We start from the raw sequence: 13,023 nt of genomic DNA, 5'->3' as shown, positions 1-13,023 counted from the left end.
TGTATCCAACCAAATGTGTATCAGGTGAATTAACTTGACTGCTGATATTTCTCTTCATAGATATATAAGAAGCATCCTTTGTTTTAATAGAGGAATTCTATTTCTTGTCCTGGCTGTATTTGTAAAAACAAATACAGTAATATTTGAAAATTAACTCTATTCAGCAGCCAGCAGATGGAGCTGTTGAAAAATATTGCCATTAGTAAAAAAAAAAAAAAAATTAATTTACTGAAATACAACCAGTTTAGGTATACTGTTTTCTTTTTAATGTGTAAATAATGTGTTTACTGTAGAGAAATCTGGAAATGCAGTTAAGATTAAAAGGGAAAAGAAACCAATTATAATCATGCCACCAGAGAAAAATACCTTTAATGCTTTAGTATATATCAGTCCAGAATATATTCTATTCATATATTTACACTTATATGTTATAAAAATGTAATTTTATATGTATTTTAATATAAATTTAATATATTAAATATATATTTATAATGTTTTATAATCTGCCTTCTCTCCTTGAAAACATCAGATGTATTTGCTTATAGAGAAAACTCCACAAACCTCTTAGATAGCCTCATCCACCAGAGGGCAGACAGCAGAAGCAAGAAGAACTACAATCCTGCAGCCTGTGGAAAAAAAACCACATTCACAGAAAGATAGACAAGATGAAAAGGCAGAGGGCTATGTACCAGATGAAGGAACAAGATAAAACCCCAGAAAAACATCTAAATGAAGTGGAGATAGGCAACCTTCCAGAAAAAGAATTCAGAATAATGATAGTGAAGATGATCCAGGACCTCGGAAAAACAATGGAGGCAAAGATCGAGAAGATGCAAGAAATGTTTAACAAAGACCTAGAAGAATTAAAGAACAAACAAACAGAGATGAACAATACAATAACTGAAATGAAAACTACACTAGAAGGAATCAATAGCAGAATAACTGAGGCAGAAGAACGGATAAGTGACCTGGAAGACAGAATGGTGGAATTCACTGCTGCGGAACAGACTAAAGAAAAAAGAATGAAAAGAAATGAAGACAGCCTAAGAGACCTCTGGGACAACATTAAACACAACAACGTTCGCATTATAGGGGTCCCAGAAGGAGAAGAGAGAGAGAAAGGACCAGATAAAATATTTGAAGAGATTATAGTTGAAAACTTCCCTAACATGGGAAAGGAAATGGCCACCCAAGTCCAGGAAGTGCAGCGAGTCACAAACAGGATAAACCCAAGGAGAAACACACTGAGACACACAGTAATCAAATTGGCAAAAAATAAAGACAAAGAAAAATTATTGAAAGCAGCAAGGGAAAAAAGATAAATAGCATACAACGGAACTCCCATAAGGTTAACAGCTGATTTCTCAGCAGAAACTCTACAAGCCAGAAGGGAGTGGCATGATATAGTTAAAGTGATGAAAGGGAAGAACCTATAACCAATATTACTCTACCCAGCAAGGACTTCATTCAGATTCGATGGAGAAATCAAAAGCTTTACAGACAAGCAAAAGCTAAGAGAATTCAGCACCACCAAACCAGCACTACAACAAATGCTAAAGTAACTTCTCTAAGTGGGAAACACAAGAGAAGAAAAGGACCTACGAAAACAAACCCAAAACAATTAAGAAAATAGTCATAGGAACATACATATCGATAATGACCTTAAACGTGAATGGATTAAATGCTCCAACCAAAAGACATAGGCTTGCTGAATGGATACAAAAACAAGACCCATATATATGCTGTCTACAACAGACCCACTTCAGACCTAGGGACACATACAGACTGAAAGTGAGGGGATGGAAAAAGATATTCCATGCAAATGGAAATCAAAAGAAAGCTGGAGTAGCAATACTCATATCAGATAAAATAGACTTTAAAATAAAGAATGTTACAAGAGACAAGGAAGAATACTACATAATGATCAAGGGATCAATCCAAGAAGAAGATATAACAATTATAAATATATATATGCACCCAACATAGGCGCACCTCAATACATAAGGCAACGGCTAACAGCTATAAAAGAGGAAATCGACAGTACCACAGTAATAGTGGGGGACTTCAACACCTCACTTACACCAATGGACAGATCATCCAAAATGAAAATAAATAAGGAAACAGAAGCTTTAAATGACACAATAGACCAGACAGATTTAACTGTTATTTATAGAACATTCCATCCAAAAACAGCAGATTACACTTTCTTCTCAAGGGTGCACGGAACATTCTCCAGGATAGATCACATCTTGGGTCACAAATCAAGCCTCAGTAAATTTAAGAAAACTGAAATCATATCAAGCATCTTTTCTGACCACAACGCTATGAGATTAGAAATGAATTACAGGGAAAAAAACGTAAAAAACACAAACACATGGAGGCTAAACAATACGTTACTAAATAACCAAGAGATCACTGAAGAAATCAAAGAGGAAATCAAAAAATACCTACAGACAAATAACAATGAAAACACGACGATCCAAAACCTATGGGATGCAGCAAAAGCAGTTCTAAGAGGGACGTTTATAGCTATAGAAGTCTACCTCAAGAAACAAGAAAAATCTCAAATAAACAATCTAACCTTACACCTAAAGGAACTAGAGAAAGAAGAACAAACAAAACCCAAAGTTAGCAGAAGGAAAGAAATCATAAAGATCAGAGCAGAGATAATGAAGTAGAAACAAAGAAAACAATAGCAAAGATCAATAAAACTAAAAGCTGGTTCTTTGAGAAGATAAAATCGATAAACCATTAGCCAGACTCATCAAGAAGAAGAGGGAGAGGACTCAAATCAATAAAATTAGAAATGAAAAAGGAGAAGTTACAACAGACACCGCAGAACTACAAAGCATCCTAAGAGACTACTACAAGCAACTCTATGCCAATAAAATGGACAACCTGGAAGAAACGGACAAATTATTAGAAAGGTATAACCTTCCAAGACTGAACCAGGAAGAAATAGAAAATATGAACAGACCAATCACAAGTAATGAAATTGAAACTGTGATTAAAAATCTTCCAACAAACAAAAGCCCAGGACCAGATGGCTTCACAGGCGAATTCCTCCAAATATTTACAGAAGAGCTAACACCTATCCTTCTCAAACACTTGCAAAATATAGCAGAGGGAGGAACACTCCCAAACTCATTCTATGAGGCCACCATCACCCTGATACCAAAACCAGACAAAGATACTACAAAAAAAGAAAATTACAGACCAATATCACTGAATATAGATACAAAAATCCTCAACAAAATACTAGCAAACAGAATCCAACAACACATTAAAAGGATCATACACCACGGTCAAGTGGGAATTATCCCAGGGATGCAAGGATTCTTCAATATATGCAAATCAATCAATGTGATACACCATATTAACAAATTGAAGAATAAAAACCATATGATCATCTCAATAGATGCAGAAAAAGCTTTTTACAAAATTCAACACCCATTTATGATAAAAAACTCTACAGAAAGTGGGCATAGAGGGAACCTACCTCAACATAATCAAGGCCATATATGACAAACCCACAGCAAGCATCATTCTCAATGGTGAAAAACTGAAAGCATTTCCTCTAAGATCAGGAATGAGACAAGGATGTCCACTCTCACCACTATTATTTAACATAGTTTTGGAAGTCCTAGCCACGGCAATCAGAGAAGAAAAAGAAATAAAAGGAATACAAATTGGAAAAGAAGAAGTAAAACTGTCACTGTTTGCAGATGACATGATACTATACATAGAGAATCCTAAAAATGCCACCAGAAAACTACTAGAGCTAATCAATGAACTTGGTAAATTTGCAGGACACAAAATTAATGCACAAAAATCTCTTGCATTCCTATACTCTAATGATGAAAAATCTGAAAGAGAAATTAAGGAAACACTCCCATTTACCACTGCAACAAAAAGAATAAAATACCTAGGAATAAACCTACCTAGGGAGACAAAAGACCTGTATGCAGAAAACTATAAGATACTGATGAAAGAAATTAAAGATGATACCAACAGATGGAGAGATATACCATGTTCTTAGATTGGAACAATCAATATTGTGAAAATGAGTATACTACCCAAAGCAATCTACAGATTCAATGCAATCCCTATCAAATTACCAATGGCATTTTTTACGGAACTAGAACAAAACATCTTAAAATTTGTATGGAGACACAAAAGACCCCAAATAGCCAAAGCAGTCTTGAGGGAAAAAAACGGAGCAGGAGGTATCAGACTCCCTGACTTCAGACTACACTACAAAGCTACAGTAATCAAGACAATATGGTACTGGAACAAATACAGAAACATAGATCAATGGAACAAGATAGAAAGCCCAGAGTTAAACCCACGCACCTATGGTCAACTAATCTATGACAAAGGAGGCAAGGATATACATTGGAGAAAAGAGAGTCTCTTCAATAACTGGTGCTGGGAAAACTGGACAGCTACATGTAAAAGAATGAAATTAGAACACTCCCTAACACCATACACAAAAACAAACTCAAAATGGATTAGAGACCTAAATGTAAGACCAGACACTATAAAACTCTTACAGGAAAACATAGGAAGAACACTCTTTGACATACATCACAGCAAGAACTTTTTTGATCCACCTCCTAGAGTAATGGAAATAAAAACAAAAATAAACAAATGGGACCTAATGAAACTTAAAAGCTTTTGCACAGCAAAGGAAACCATAAACAAGACGAAAAGACAACCCTCAGAATGGGAGAAAATATTTGCAAACGAATCAATGGACAAAGGATTAATCTCCAAAATATATAAACAGCTCATGCAGGTCAATATTAAAGAAACAAACAACCCAATCCAAAAATGGGCAGAAGACCTAAGTAGACATTTCTCCAAAGAAGACATACAGGTGGCCAAGAAGCACGTGAAAATCTGCTCAACATCACTAATTATTAGAGAAATGCAAATCAAAACTACAATGAGGTATCACCTCACACCTGTTAGAATGGGCATCATCAGAAAATCTACAAACAACAAATGCTGGAGAGGGTGTGGAGAAAAGGGAACCCTCTTGCACTGTTGGTGGGAATGTAAATTGATACAGCCACTATGGAGAACAGTATGGAGGTTCCTTAAAAAACTAAAAATAGAATTACCATATGATCCAGCAATCCCACTACTGGGCATATACCCAGAGAAAACCGTAATTCAAAAAGACACATGCACCCCAATGTTCATTGCAGCACTATTTACAATAGCCAGGTCATGGAAGCAAGCTAAATGCCCATCAACAGACGAATGGATAAAGAAGAGGTGGTACATATATACAATGGAATATTACTCAGCCATAAAAGGGAACGAAATTGGGTCATTTGTGGAGACATGGATGGATCTAGAGACTGTCATACAGAGTGAAGTAAGTCAGAAAGAGAAAAACAAATATCGTATATTTACGCATGTATGTGGAACCTAGAAAAATGGTGCAGATGAACCGGTTTGCAGGGCAGAAGTTGAGACACAGATGCAGAGAACAAACGTATGGACACCAAGGGGGGAAAGCCGCGGGGGTGTGGGGATGGTGGTGTGATGAATTGGGCAATTGGGATTGTCATGTATACACTGATGTGTATAAAATTGATGACTAATAAGAACCTGCTGTATAAAAAAATAAATATAATAAAATTCAAAAATTAAGAAAAAAATAGAGAGGGAGAGTGAGAATGAGAGTAGAGACTGATTACATTAATTATGCTTATTTGGTACATTAAAAAAAAAAAAAAAAAGAAACCTCCAGGGTTAATATTTAAAATATTTGCAGCTGTACAGGACAGGCAAGGACCTATCAGAATGGATACAGCCTGTGACTTGAGCAGGATGCTGTATGCTCCCTGCTGTGCCAGGCATTCACCCTTTAGCTGATGGAGAGTGGGCACGGTCTGCAGGGTGACAGGGAGGGGCTGGAGTGCCCACGAAGGAAGGAGAGTGCTCAGGGGGTCAGGAAAGTGACCATGTAACAACCCTATAGAAGTATTTTATTATTTTAATAACTGATACAGCCACAGCAATGCACAGCAGCTGAACTATCAGCTCTAAAATATTCGGAAGAATATACAGTCCCTGACTTAAGATGGTTCAAATTATGATTTTGAGTTTGCATCTTTTCCCAGGGTAGTGATATGAGGTACAACACTCTCTCAGGATGCTGGGCAGTGGAAGCAAGCCAGAGCCATACGATCATGGGGGTAAATAACGAATATACTTACAGCCATTCTGGACCCATACAACCATTCTGTTTTTCACTTTCAGTACAGTATTCAATGAATTACATGAGATATTCAACACGTTGTTATGAAATAAGCCTTGTGTTACATTATCTTGCTCAACTGTAGGCTAACGTTAGGTGTTCTGAGCACATTTAAGGTAGACTAACCTAAGCTGTGATGTTGGGCAGGTTAGGTGTATTAAATGCATTTTCGACTTACAGTATTTTCAACTTATGATGGGTTTATCAGGATTTAACCCCACTGTAAGTCGAGGAAGATCTGTACAAGGATACGCAAACTTAGGGGACCTCTAGGAGGGAATCTGAGTGGCTTGGGAACCATGGTGGAAGAGAAATATTTCACTGTGTTCCCTTTGGTACCATGATTATGTATTTTAACATTAAAAATGACTTAAATAAAATATCATGAATAACTTTCAGGTGAATAAATACACATATATCATTATTTTTAGGACTATATACTACTATTCCCTGGTGTAGGTATACCATAATTTATTTTATTTATTTCTTTATTTAAATTTATTTATTTTATTTATTTATTTTTGGCTGTTTTGGGTCTTCATTGCTGCGCACAGGCTTTCTCTAGTTGCGGTGCGCAGGGTCTACTCTTCCTTGTGGTGCGCGGGCTTCTCATTGCAGTGGCTACTCTTGTTGCAGAGCACAGGCTCTAGAGCACAGGCTCAGTAGTTGTGGCGCACGGGCTTAGTTGCTCTGCAGCATGTGGGATCTTCCCGGACCAGGGCTCGAACCCGTGTCCCCTGCATTGACAGGTGGATTCTTAACCACTGCACCACCAGGGAAGCCCCCATAATTTATTTAATGAACCTCTATTGTTGAACAGTTCAGTAATGAATCGTAACATAAAATATGTTTAAATCCATGGGTTCATATATATTTTTTTTAATTTATTTTTTAAATTAATTTTTATTGGAGTATAGTTGCTTTACAGTGTTGTGTTAATAATATATTTTTTAAATAAAAACACTTAGTCACTGTTGGAGAGATCTATTTTGAGATCTGGCAAATAAAGAGAAAGAATCCATCCCTGTTCTACACAAGCTATAGCAGTAAATAATCAAATAGTTTTCTGTGAACAGAAGTAGTCCAGCTAATAAATGAAGAAGGAATGACAGAATTAGAATATCATCTTTTTTTTTAAACCCGAATGAAAATAATAGATCCAGACATTGAACATAAATACCTGCTAACATTACACAGAAAGACAACTGAACATTAGATGCTCCCTGATGGAAGAACAAAGCAGCACCTCTGCAGTAATATTTCCATAATAATCCAACCTGAATCTGATCAAGTCTCTAGATGCAAGTACCAATTTACAAGAAATATGGAGGGACATGACATGGTTTCTTAAATAAATTCCAAGGGTCACACCAAAACCAAAGGAAACAAAAGCAAAAATAAACAAATGGGACTACAACAAACCAAAAAGTTTTTGCACAGCAAAGAAAACCATTAACAAAATGAAAAAGCAACCTACTGAATGGGAGAAAATATTTGCAAATCATATATCTGATAAGGGATTAATATCCAAAATATGTAAAGAACTCAGACATCTCAAAAGTAAAAAATTTTTAAATCTGATTTTCAAATGGGCAGAAATCCTGAATAGACATCTTTCCAAAGAAGACATACAGATGGGCAACGGGTACATGAAAAGATGCCTAACATCCCAAATGATCAAGGAACTGAAAATCAAAAACACAATTAGATATCACCTCACACTTGTTAGAATGGATATAAGAAATATTAAAAATAACGTGTTGGCAGGGATGTGGAGAAAAGGGAATCCTTTTGCACTGTTGGTGGGAATGTAAATTGGTGCAGCTGCTACGGAAAAAAGTGTGGAGCTTCCTCAAAAAATTAAAAGCAGAACTACCACATGATCCACCAATTCCATTCCTGAGTGTTTATCCAAAGAACACAAAACCACTAACTTGAAAGGATACCTGCACCCCCACGTTCACTGCGGCTCTATTCACAACAGCCAAGGTATGGAAGCAACCTCAGTGCCCATCGACAGGAGAGTGGGTAAACAAGATGTGGTTCACATATATACAATGGAATATTACTCTGCCATAAAAATCATGAAATCTTGCCACTTGCAACAACATAGATGGACCTTGAGAGCATTATGCTAAGTGAAATAAGTCAGAGAGGAAAAGACAAATACTACATGGTCTCACTTTTACATGGAATCTAAAAAAACAAAACAAAACAGACAAACAAAAAACCAAGCTCCTAAACACAGAGAACAGATTGGTGGCTGCCAGTGGTAGGGGTTGAGGGGGTGGGTGAAATGGTAAAGGGGGAAAAGGGTACAAACTCCCAGTTGTAAAATAGGTCATGCATATGTAATGTATAGTTGGTAATACTGTATTGCATATTTGAAAGTTGCTGAGAGTAAATCTTAAAAGTTCTCATCACAAGAGAAAAAAATTCTGTGACGATGTATGGTAACAGATGTTAACTGAATTTATCGTGGTGGTCATCTTGCAATATATACAAATATAGAATCATTATGTTGTACACCTGAAACTAATATAACGATGTATGACAATTACACCTCAATAAAAATAAAAATAAAAATAATTAATTCTGGACTTCCCTGGTGGCGCAGTGGTTAAGAATCCACCTGCCGTCTATCGTATTTCTGGCCCTATGTAGGGAGTGAATAAACAGAAATGACTAAGACATGGTCCCTGTGCTCAAAGAAGACAACCTAATGGTGTACTTTCTTCTGAAATATGCTGATATTGTTACCATACCAGAATCATGATTATGGTTGGTTAAACACATTGGTTAAATGTGGTCATTCTTTTGGTTGAAGCAACAGAAGTTGAGCCTCTTTAGTCAGAGGATAATTTTTAGATGAGGTGGGACCTGAAGGAAGGATTTGAATACACCAAAGGGAGAAAGAGCATTCCACATGGATGGAAATATGGAAGCGAGAAAGAATCTACTTTTTAGAAGACAGCATGGCATCTGCCTGACCTGACAAGGAGTCAAGGTCATTCACTGCAATCAAGTGGGAGAAAAGGGGATTGCTGCAATGTTTAAAGTGTAAATAAAGTCTTTGGAAAGAGATATGGCCAGGAAGTCAGGAGATCTGGTTTTAGTTTTGTAATCTTGAGCCAGTCAGCCTTAATCTAGCAAGTATTAATTCTCCTATTCATAGAATGAGGGCAAAAATACATATTTGTCTATCATGTAATGCATATCTTCGTCACAGAAGGGTTTCTAGCCTGAATAAGAACATAAAGCAAATTGCTTTAAGCTCTTGGAAGAAAGATGCTCTTCAAATCTAGAAAATTATATTAAGATTTTATATTCATTCACTTTTACATGTGGTTTTGCTAAAAGAGAAAGATTAGTCGGAAGTTTATCCTGCTGTTTGGGTAAAATGGTAAAAATGTCTTCCTGATTTTTTTCTGAGCATAAAGTAAAACTTATTGTCCTCAGCTAAGTAGATTACCAGCCATTTTCTTTGAACATCCAGAGCTCAAAAGTAGCATCTGTCTTATTCATATATAACCTAAAAAATAACACGTAAATTTTTAAAGATAAGTTAAATGCATGAAACAGTTTTTAGTTCCAAATTTGTTTTTTCCTTTCTGTGTAATATAAACTGAATCTTTCTTAATGTTAATTTTAGCAGTTTCCAGAAAGGTTAATACAAACAAGTTTCTTTCAAGTATAAAAAAAAAAAAAAAAAGAATCCACCTGCCAATGCAGGGGACACGGGTTCGAGTCCTGGTCCGGGAAGATCCCACATGGTGCAGAGCAACTAAGCCCGTATGCCACAACTACTGAGCCTGTGCTCTAGAGCCCGCGAGCCACAACTACTGAGCCTGTGTGCCTAGAGCCCATGCTCCGCAACAAGAGAGGCCACCGCAACGAGAAGCCCGCACACCGCAACGAAGAGTAGCCCCTGCTCACCGCAACTAGAGAAAGCCCAGGCGCAGCAACGAAGACCCAACACAGACATAATTAATTAATTAATTAATTAATTAATTAAAAAAAACTCCAAGGGGGGGAGTAAATGAGAGATGGAAAGGGAACCTAAACACTAAAAGAGGTTAACCAATCAAACAATTGCAATATGTGGACCAACTTGCATTCTGATTCAAGAAAATAAACTATAAAAAAAAAATTATGACATTTATGAGACATTTGGAAATTAGAACACTGGATATTTAACATTATTGCTTAATTTTTAGGTATAATGGTTATGTTAAAATTTTTAACTGATATGAAGTATTCTGTTTCTTGATCTAGGTATTAATTACCCAGTATGTTTAATTTGTGAAAATTTGGTGAGCAGCATCTGACTAAAAAATGGGCCAAAGAATTCAACAGACACTCCACCAAATAAGGTATACAGGTGGCAAATAAGCATATGAAAAGATACTCTACATCATATGTCATTAAGGAAGTACAAATTAAAACAATGAGATACCACTACACACTTATTACAAAAGCCAAAAGCCAAAATACTGACAATACGAGGTTGCAGAGCAATAGGAACTCTCATTCGTTGCTGGTGGGAACGCAAAAATGGTATGGCTACTTTGGAAGACAGTTTGGCAGTTCCTTACAAGACTAAACATATTCTTGCCATATGATCTAGCAATCACACTCCTTGGATTTACCCAAGGGAGCTGAAAACTTACGTCCATGTGAAAACCTGAACACAAACATTTATAGCAGTTTTATTCATAATTGCCAAAACTAGGAAGCAATCGAGATGTCCATCAGTAGCTAAATGGATAAATGAACTGTGGTACATCCAGATGATGGATTATTATCCAATGCTAAAAAGAAATCATCTATCAACTCATGAAAAGATATTGTGGAAACTTAAGTGCATATTACTAAGTCAAAGAAGTCAATCTGAAAATGCTACATACTATATGATTCCAACTATATGACATTCTGGAAAAGTCAGAACTATGGTGACAGTGAAAAGATCAGTGGTTACCAGTGGTTGGGGTGAGTAGGGAGGAGGAACAGGTGGAGCACAGAGGATTTTTAGGGCAGTGAAAATACTCCTACAATACTGTAAGAATGGATATATGTCAATATTCATTTGTCCAAACCCAGAGTGCACGACACCACAAGTGAACCCTAATGTAAACTACAGACTTTGGGTGATTATCATGTGTCAACATAAGCTCATCAATTGTAATCAATGCACCACTCTGGTGGGGAATGCTGATAATTGGGGAAGCTATGCATGTGTAGGGGCAAAGATTATATGGGCAATCTCTATAACTTCTCTCAATTTTGCTGTGAAGCTAAAACTTCTCTAAAAATAATCTTTATTAAAAAATTTGATGAGCAGCCATGTGTATGTACACTACACTTCAATATAAAAAATATAACTACAAATAAATAACAATGACATCAAATGATTTTTTTTAGAAAAAAGAAATAATATGATATCTAGAATTTGCTTCAACATAATACAGACACAGGGAAAGTGGATGGAGTATGTATGTAACAAGACTGGCCCCAAGTTGATAATTGTTGAAGTTGGATGATGAACACGATACTTCTTCATGCTCTTCTGTCCACTTTTGTATATATTTAAAATAGTCTAGAAAAATATGTTTTTAAATGTATAGATTTAAATTTTTTGATACATATTGCCAAACTGCCCTCCGGAAAGATTGTTCCAATTTTTACTTTACTAGTCATGTAAATCAACACGCACACATACCAGTATTAATGCAATTTTATAAAAACAAAATTAGAGATAATGACATCACTGGGTATCTTAATTCATACAACAGTTAGTTTGGGTTTTTGCTTGGTACAATGTTATAAAGTACCATAAGTATTTTAAATGATCATATTATTTCTTTTCATTAAAGAGTGGTTAGTGAATTAAGTCTAATGTCTAGAGATAGCCTGAAATAAATTAGAAAGAAGCCTAATTAAAAAGATGAGTTAGCACCTCAAAGTGAAAAGACCTACCTAAAGTATACGAGGACACACACATCTACATACAAAGGCATCATAGGGTTGTGTAAAGAGAATGGATTTTGATATCCCATGAACCTAAGTTAGATCCCAACCCCACACTGTGAACTTTCAAAAAACAAGTTACTTAACCTTTCAAATACTCGATTTAATCATCTGTAAAATCTAAGTAATATTATCAGCCATCTTTCAGAGATGTTGAAAGAGATAATTCAAAATATTATATGTGAAGCCCCAGATACTATTTTTGGGGTGTTGTAGTCACCTAATAAATGGAAAATATTATTAAATTCTATAGGTAAGTAATTTTATGTTCTATAAGAAACCTCTTAAAATAAGCTAAGATTGACATTGTCAATTATTTACAATATTTTATAAACATGGCAAAGAACAGGAGTTGGTAACCTTTCAAAGATGGTATGGAAAGTCTTCATTCAACTCCTTGGCAAAGATGCTGCAGTTCTTTTTTATGACTTGGGAGCATTACCAGGCTGCTGAAGGCACTGCTAGCATTTCAAAGGCATTTCCTTTGAAAATGCAGAGCTTGAAGCAGAGGGGATGCTGGGGATGCGGAGGCTAAGTTTAAGTCAGCAAGCAGCTTATCAGTTGCTGAAAAAAGAGAGAGAAACTGACTGTCAGTGGAAAGGAGACAAGAGTGAGTCAGAGGCTAGGCACCGGGGGAGAGTCAAATATATACATTACTTTACCCAAGATCCGCATTTCTTTGTCTTTACCTCCTACCATCATCAATGCAACAACTTCCCCTT

This window comes from Balaenoptera borealis, assembly GCF_965194805.1.
Source record: "Balaenoptera borealis genome assembly, chromosome: 18".
In the NCBI taxonomy this organism is placed as follows: Eukaryota; Metazoa; Chordata; class Mammalia; order Artiodactyla; family Balaenopteridae; genus Balaenoptera; species Balaenoptera borealis.
The sequence above is the reverse complement of the archived record's forward strand: the minus strand, read 5'-3'. Positions refer to the sequence as shown.